The sequence below is a fragment of the Pangasianodon hypophthalmus genome, chromosome 4, assembly GCF_027358585.1.
Source record: "Pangasianodon hypophthalmus isolate fPanHyp1 chromosome 4, fPanHyp1.pri, whole genome shotgun sequence".
NCBI lineage: Eukaryota > Metazoa > Chordata > Actinopteri > Siluriformes > Pangasiidae > Pangasianodon > Pangasianodon hypophthalmus.
The window spans coordinates 27,913,258-27,922,140 of NC_069713.1; positions in this window are offsets into that span (position 1 = coordinate 27,913,258).

An 8,883-nucleotide genomic window follows, 5' to 3' on the forward strand; every position below is an offset into this window, starting at 1 on the left:
TTTTGTAAGGATACTCAATTCATAACAATTAACCCAGCCTAGAAGAAAATGTTAAGATGAACTATAGATATAGCAATTACTTAATGTTATCCAATTAAACAATAAAGCATAAGCGTGGCTAAGTATTAGGCTAACCCACAACTGAACGCTGCTTACCTAAAATAGAACACTGATGTGGCGCTTCAGGGTAACCATACACTTCCCCCCCGCAGTGTATGCAGCTAATGGCACTGCATCATTTAGGTCATTCTGAACAAGGAATTCAGGAAGTCCCAGTGCTTCCAGCTGAAACGATCTCATATGCTCATCATACCAGGCCCTATGGGACTCCACTACGAAACCAACAGTGTTCTCAACAATAACAATTTGGCGTATTTGCACAAAATCAGTGAGCCCTGCAGTAGAGCCATGGGCCAGAATCATACCGGTCCATGACAGAATACTGTTTTAGCCAACTGCACTGATGTCTGGTTAGGGAATCTGCTGTGTATTGCTTCCTGTACAGTACTGTGCAAAAGTCTTAGGCACATGCAAAAAAATGCTGTAGAGCAAAGATGCCTTCAAAAATAATGAAATTAAATGTTTCTACATTAAAAAATTACTATAAACAGTAACAAATGAAACAGAGTCAATATTTGGTGTGACGACCCTTTGCTTTTAAAAAAAATAGTAGTCTCATGTACAATTTGTGCAGTTTTATAAGGAAATGAGCTGTAAGTTTTACTGAATATCTTGCACAACCAGCCACAGTTCTTCTCAAGACTTTGACTGTCACACTTGCTTCTTATTTTTGCAGTGAAACCCAGCAGCCTTCATTATGTTTTTTTTGTCTGAAAAGTGTCTCTTATGTAATATGCTACTTTCTTTACTGACATACAAACTTTTTTCTGTAACATTTAATTTTGTGCTGGAAAACTAATGTTTGGAAATCTAAAATGTTTTTGTATTGACTCGATTATGTAGAAGTCATAAAATAAAAATCCATAACAAAGTTCGTACTAAAAAAAATAGGGTGCCTAAGACTTTTGAACAGTACTGTATAAACAGTAACTGTATACAACCTTTAACAAATCCAAAGGCACAACAGAAACATGACACAGAGAGGGCTGGTTTCGTAAAGCTACAGTTCTGTGACTGATAAACCATTAACAGCTGATGTTTCACTGCAAGAGACAGCAAAATTTTCCTGAATGAATTTGTATGCTGTACCACATGTTTAAAAAACTGTGTTTTCCCTCAAAACGCATCGTCCACATACCTACAAGGGGAACAAAGGCCTTTATCAAATCTGGATAATGCTCATGAAAATGATGCTTTGGTATCAACTTCTCCATTGGAAAACATCCAAAATCTATGCCTTGCAGAATCTACAAAATGTTCGTAATTTAGAATAAAATAAGAGGGATCATAAAAATTGCATTTTGATTTTATTTAGTACTGCCCTGAATAAGCTATTTCACATAATAGATGTTTACATATAGTCCACAAGACAAACTAATAACTGAATTTACACAAATGAACCAGTTCAAAAGTTTACATTCGCTTGATTCTTAATACTGTGTTGTTACCTGGATACCTATTCTTCCAAGTGAGCAGAGGAACTTCAGCATCACTGTGAAGCTCTTTCATGACCATGACACAGATCATACTATTTGTTTTCTAACTGTTAGTGCACTCATATATTACATTTTCCTGCAGCTCAGCTGAAAACACTTGATGAATTTAAAGTTGTTATGGAAATGGCTGTAAGTTGTTGCCAGACTTTATTGTTGATTTGTATTTCAAATAACAAATATGTTATTTCATTAGATAAGAGCTGAACTTGTACGACAAAAAATAGCTGCTCAGAAGGTGTCATGAATATGGCCTGGGTGGCTGAGTTGCCTTAAAGGGACTTTAACATTATTAAAATGAAAACAAGGGATTGGGGAGCAGCAAAACTAGTTTATACCACTTACCTTACCATAGTTTTGCACAGACTTAAGAAAGAATGATAGGGGAGTGCTTGAAAGGTGGTTAGATGCTGGTTCCAGGTACCAGCATCTAACAACCTTTCAATAAAAGATAATGCATATACATTAATAAATTACAATTATATATTACATAAAATAAAAGGGGTAGTTCACCCAAAAATGAAAATTCTGTCATCATTTACTCATCCTCATGTTGTTCCAAACTTGTACGCATTCTTTTTCTGCAGAACACAAAAGAAGATATTTTAAAGAATTAGTAACCAAACAGCTTTGGTGCTCATTGAACTCCACTATAAGGACCAAAAAAAAAAATGCTGAGACATGTCTCAAAATATCTTCTTTTATGTTCTACAGAAGAAAGAAAGTCATACAGTTTTGGAACAATATGAGGGTAAGTGAATGATTTTTCATTTTTGAGTGAATTATCCCTTTAATGCATAACTATGAGACTACACATTAGTAACGTTATTGTAATTATCTAGTATTTAACATACCTTTTGCTAGTATCCATCTATCTCGCCAGATACGATCATGTTGTATCTTAAAAGAAAAACAAGTTAAACAATATGTACTGTATAAGATTACACTTTTAATATACCCCTAAACATACAAGAAATGCACAATCACCTTATGAGTTTGTGATTTGTCTGACAATGCACCCCAGCTGTATCATCCTTTCTAAAATGCCAGGAGCATCAACTCTATGCATGGACTCTTTCATGCAGCTCCACTGAACTCTGTGTCCGTCTGCTTGCAGGCAACCTTTTACCATCCTAAATCCTGCATTTGGTACTCTTCTTTTGGCCAAAATGGCATTATCCAATTCCTGGTCAGTAAGGGTGCAATATGTACCTTTTGTAGGTGTCTAGTTCATGCATTTGGCAGAAGATGGTTGATTCCTAAAATGTTTGCAATACAAGAGATTGGTAAAGACATGTCAGTGAGTCAGGATAGCAGTTCCTCAGAAACATGTACCTGGGCCAGCCTCGTCCACCAGCAAGAGTTGTCTCTTGGGCAAGAGCTGAGTGGATTTTTCTTTCTAGAATCAGAAGGGTCTCCAAAATGTCATTGGAGGCAGATGTCGAAATAAAAACTTCCTGGTTTATGATGTACTGGTAATAGTCCAGGTCCAGCTGATGCCCGTCTAAAACTCCACTTATTGTTGACCTGAGGCATTCTAGTAAGTGTGTCAACAGTGGTCCCTGACAGATAAGAAATCGATATGCTACATTCAGACTGTTTAAATCAGCATGATAAACAATATACAGTTAAGCAATAAACTACAAGTCCTGGTTAAAGTTGTTATGGCGTTGTTAGGCATGACACGCAGTGACACGTGAAAAGCCTGCTCACATCCCACTAGGTGAGCTTCAGGACCATGCATGCGCACCATGTGTGATTGATTTCTTCTTCTTCTTCTTTTTCAGTTTATTGGCAGTTTGCAGACCAGCTTTTGGTGCATTACTGCCACCAACCTCGAGTATGGAACATTGATGGGAAATGAGAATTATTGCTCAAATAAAAAATGAATAATAATAAAAATAAATAAATAAAAGGAATAATTGTATTCTTGAATCAACTCCTGTTGCTTTTAAAAACCCCACAACTGCATCTTTTATTGGTATTCTCCCATGTTTTTTAGCCAGAAGAGTTTCTAATGACATTTTTTAAATTTCCCTTTCCTGCAACTTCATCATTATAATGCCTTTCATTATTATATGCTGTACAGTGTAGAAGGATGTGTTCAACAGTTTCTAGTTCAATGAACTTACTGCATATCCCTGTAGGATGCTTATTGATTATATGTAAATTGGCATTTAACCCTGTGTGTCTATACAGAGTCTGGTAATTATTACTTCTTCCTTTCTTCTTGATACTGAAGTCAAATCTCCTGCCAGATGTTATTTACAGCTTTACTAAAACAAGTTTTGGCCTCTGATTTACTCATATTGATGGTGATCTCTACATTATTGCCTTTAAATGAGTTCTTTGCCAGTTTATCTACCACATCATTGCCCTCCACCCCTACATGTGCAGAAACCCAAAGAAATCTGATGAAAATTCCTCCATTACGTATCCTAAACAAAAATGACAAGATTTCAAATATAATATCTTGTCTACTATCAGAATGGCCAGATTGCAAGCTTTTCAGGGTTGTCAGAGAATCTGTACATATAGCTCCTCTCTCAACATTCATTTCCTTCACCCACTGAAGAGCGAGGAGATGTGCAACTAATTCCGCAGTAAATACTGATAAGTTGTATGATGTTCTCTTTCTGATAGATACCTGATATTTTGGAACAAAAATGGCTGCTCCATGGACTGGTGTTGATGTCTCTGTATTAGTGGCATTCCACCAATCTACACTTGCAGAGCTGGTTCTGGAGATGTTCTGAAAGCTCTGAAAGATGTGTTTCACATGCTGAACCGTAAGCTGTGCACCTATAATCTATTGCAGATCTAATAAGGGCACAATAGATGTTTCTGATTGAGTTGAGACTAGCAACCCACTTACATCCTGCCAGGCATCTCATGAAATTTCTTGACCTTTCTTGCATTTAGTCACCAATTTCTCTATATAGATACCGAAAGTTTATTTTTCACCCAGCCATACTCACAAAGACTTAACCACAGATAAGTGGATGACCATATAGTGCCAGATCAACTGGAATATGTTTCTTTTTTGAGAAACATATAACTGGGGTCTTTGCTATTGATAACTGGAATCCCCATCTCTTAGCCCACTCTTTAACTTGGTTTATTGCTGTCTGAACTTTGTTAGCAGTGTATACCACATTCCTCTCTTCCATAGTGCTCCATCGTCAGCATACAACGATCTTCCCAAATTAGTTTCTACCTGATTAAAGATATCATTAATCATGATATTAAATAAGAGAGGACTACAGTTCCCTGTGGTGTCCCATTTTCAATTTGTTATGTGCTAGAGTGTGATGTTCCCACCCTTACTTGAATTGTCCAACTGAATAAAAAGTCCAATACCCAATTATAAGCTCTACCTCTGATACCCAAAGATTTCATTTTAATTAAAAGATCATCTTTCCACAGAATATCATATGCTTTTTCATGTCAAAAAACACAGCTATGATGGTTTATTTACAAATCTGTGCCTTTCTTGTATAAGATTCTAAGTAAAGCACTTCATCCATTGTAGTGCGACCACAACGAAAACCGCTTTGGTGTGGAGAAAAGCCCTCTATTTTCAAATTAATACATTAATCTATTAATTATCATTCTTTCTATGAGTTTACACAAATTCGAAGTTAATGCTATTGGTCGGTAACTAGTTGAGCTTTACCAGGTTTCTTTATTGAAATAATTACTGAGTATTTCCATGATGTTGGTTATCCACACTTTGTAAAGTACTTCCAGTATAACTGTAAGTGCCTCATCACACAGCTGTTCAATCATACTATAACATATCTCGTCGTTGCCAGGAGATGTCCTAGGAGATTGCCCTAGAGATAGCTGTTTTAAGTTGAAATAGAGAAAAGTTAACATCTAATTAGCTTTCATTTGGGCTACATTTCTCCAATACTCCGATTCTCTACTTTTTCCAGTTTCCTCTGATAGATTACTATTGTTATGCACCTTAACAAAAACCTTTGCCAACATTTCTGCTTTTTCTTCATTTGAAATTTCCATCTCCTCTCCATTATAGAGAGCAGGAATATTACCATTCTCTCTAACACCTCCCATCACCCTTATCATGCACCATATATCTGAGATCTGAGTTTCCCATCCTATAGTATTGCAGAATTCTCTCCAGTAACTTCGCTTTGCAATTCTACATGTTTCTGTCTATCGCTTTTCCCCATCTATATTTAATTAGATCTGGAAATGAGTGAGATGCTTTTACCTTCCTAAATGCACTCTTCCTGTTTCTAACAGCTATTCTACACTCATTATTCCACCATGGATCTGCTTTCCACTTATTAACTTTTGTCACCTTCCCAATTACCTCCTCTGCTGTATTATGTATTATACCGCTTATCCTAGAGTTACATTCCTCTACTTCACCATCTAATTCAGACATTTCAATTAAGCTATTACTACATATTGTGCTAAACTTATCCCACTCCACATTTCTCACCTTCCATCCAGGTATATACACTTCTTCAATCAAATATTCTTCCAAACCAAGTTTCTTGCCATATCCCCAGAAACTATAGTAAGGTCAAGCACAGATTTTCTTCCTTGTACTACATCCAGTCTAGTACCATTGCCATCATTAAGATATACTAATCCAAGTTCATCCATCCCTTCCTCAATTATATTACCATTAAAGTCAGTGAAAGCACTCCCCCATAGGGTATTATGGCATTAAAATCACCATACCAAAGTATCTTATTATAATTAGAACTTCCAATATTTTCAAGTGTCTCTTTACTGAGTTTATTATTGTGTATATGTTTATAGAAATTGATAACAGTAATACTCCTGTTACCATACCATACTTCCACAGATTACACCTCTAGCTCGTTATTATTTAATTCCCTGAAGTTCATGCCGTGTTTTATTAAGGAAGCTACTCCTTCCCCATTTCCTGATTTCCTATCCTTATGTATGTAACTCATATCCTTGCAAAACTATATCAAGATGTGGTTTGAGCCATGTCTCCTGTAAACATGTAATAGCTGGTTTCTGCTGTAAATCCTGAATAAATTTTTTAAACTCTTATCCGTGTGCAATAAGACTTCATGCAGTCCACTTACGTATACCCAGTCCTTTCATATTCCTTCCCCATGCATTCCTTTTGTGCTAGTCCGCCTTTGAGTGCTTCATTAATTGATTCTACTGTCTACTTTTAAGTATTTTTCTGCTGCTCTGATAATAATCTTAATCCTTTCTGTTCTGCTATTGTTTTGGGCTGAACAGTTAACCACTTTGGCCATAAAGGTCAGAAACTCTGTTCTATTCATCACTAAGGAATTTTTGGTAAGTCTGCATTGGTGTACTTCTTTCTCTAGATGTTTAACTGTTGTTATGTTGTCAGAGCCTGATATTGGTGTGTTCTTAACTCTTTTCAGATCCTCACATCCTCTGTGAAGCTAGAAAGCTACAGTTGCAACATTTTTGTTTATCCCCGTCACCACATGCTCCATACTGATCTTCCCTTTCACATTTCCCACACCCTTGTTTATCTTTACATATTGCTGCTATATGCCCATATCTTTGACATTTATAACATCTAAGAGGTGGTGGTACATATTCTCTTATCATGTAATTCATGTAACCAACCATCACTCTAGACGGAAGATCTCTTCTTGGAAATGCAATAGTACCGATAAACTGTCCTTTTTTCACTCTGTTTCTAACATATGGTAATCACTTAGCTTGAATCCCTCTTGCCCCCGAAATGTTATTCTTCATCTCTTCTTCAGACATTTTTGCTGACGCTCCATAAATCACACCTTTCACCCATCTGACACCTTTTACTGTTTTCCCCATCAGCGATTTTAATTGTAAAGCCATGTCACATTGTTTGCTATCTCTGCAAAACACTAACAGACTTCCATCATGTAACAATTTTGATGCTCAATAGTGCCCAACTTGGTCTTCAATGCATCAGTGAGGTTTAAAGGATTTCGGGAGCCTGGTGATTCAAATTTTTTTATTCTATATTCTTCCCTCCTTTTTTTGCTTTTGCTGATTTGCTCTTTCCCCGTCACTATCCTTGCTGCAACTATGTCCACAACATTTCTTCCTTTTTCGTTTCCTAACTAAATTCCAGCCTAAATCATTCAACGTTCCCCCTCCACCATCTTTCATCTCGCTTCCCAATACATCATCACTTCCTGTCGCCTCCGCTCCAGTCACAGCTCAGCTGCCAACCACCCTCTCATGTGATCAAGTTATCTTCCACTCGTCTATTAATGCCTGTGACTGTGGGGCCATAATTTTGATACTCGATTATCACTTCTTGATTCGTACTCATAGGCAAGACTTCGTGCTCATAACTCAGCAGTGGTAAAACTATATTTCATGTGTATAAACTAAACCAGTCGTAAATTTTGTCGTAACAGCCCAGCTAACAATTTTTGGTTCCCAGAATGTTCCCAGAACATACATTTTTAAGGTTTATTTTTGGTTAGCCAGGAGTTTTCTTTAAGGAAATAGAACATTGTTTGGAGAACATTCCCCTAACGTTCTCTTAACCTCAATTTTCATCATTTTACATATTCATACAATCCATGTTTCTGTTGATCCACTGTTTAATTTTTACATAAAATAACATAAGTCATTAATCTTGGGACATTTAAAACAATAATTATCATTTAATACAAAAAAAAGGAAAACATTTTCATAATTTTTTTTTTCAGGTAAAAATTCACCTGCAAATGTAAGAAAATGTAACAAAGAAATGAAAAAGGCAACGTAAGTTACATGGACATTAGATTAAACAATTAGAATTAGATGAACAATAACAACTTCTACTATATAGGCCTTTAATATCATGAAGTTAATATCACGCCCAGCCATGTCTAGTGGTCTGATGTTACATGCAACAGCAAAAAAATCTAAATCTTCTTAAAATTAACAGGAAAAGCAAACATGCATTGGATATTAAGATTTGTTTTGTGTATTTTGTCATAAATCTTAATCCTCATAAAACTTCATCCTCTGCAGTTTGGTTCTCAGATTAATTTATTAATTTTTAAAGAGGTTTATATATTTATACCGAAAACCAAGACAAATACACTGATTATAGCTCAAGTGCAGGGTTGCAATATTAAGTGAATTTTGATATTGGCTTGAACTGATATTTTAGTTTAAAAATATATACAAAACAGGTTGATATTATTTAATCGAAGCAGAGTACTAAAATTAAAATGTACTAAATCTTACATTTTTTCGTAGCTTTTGCACAAGCAGGTGATAAATATTCAAC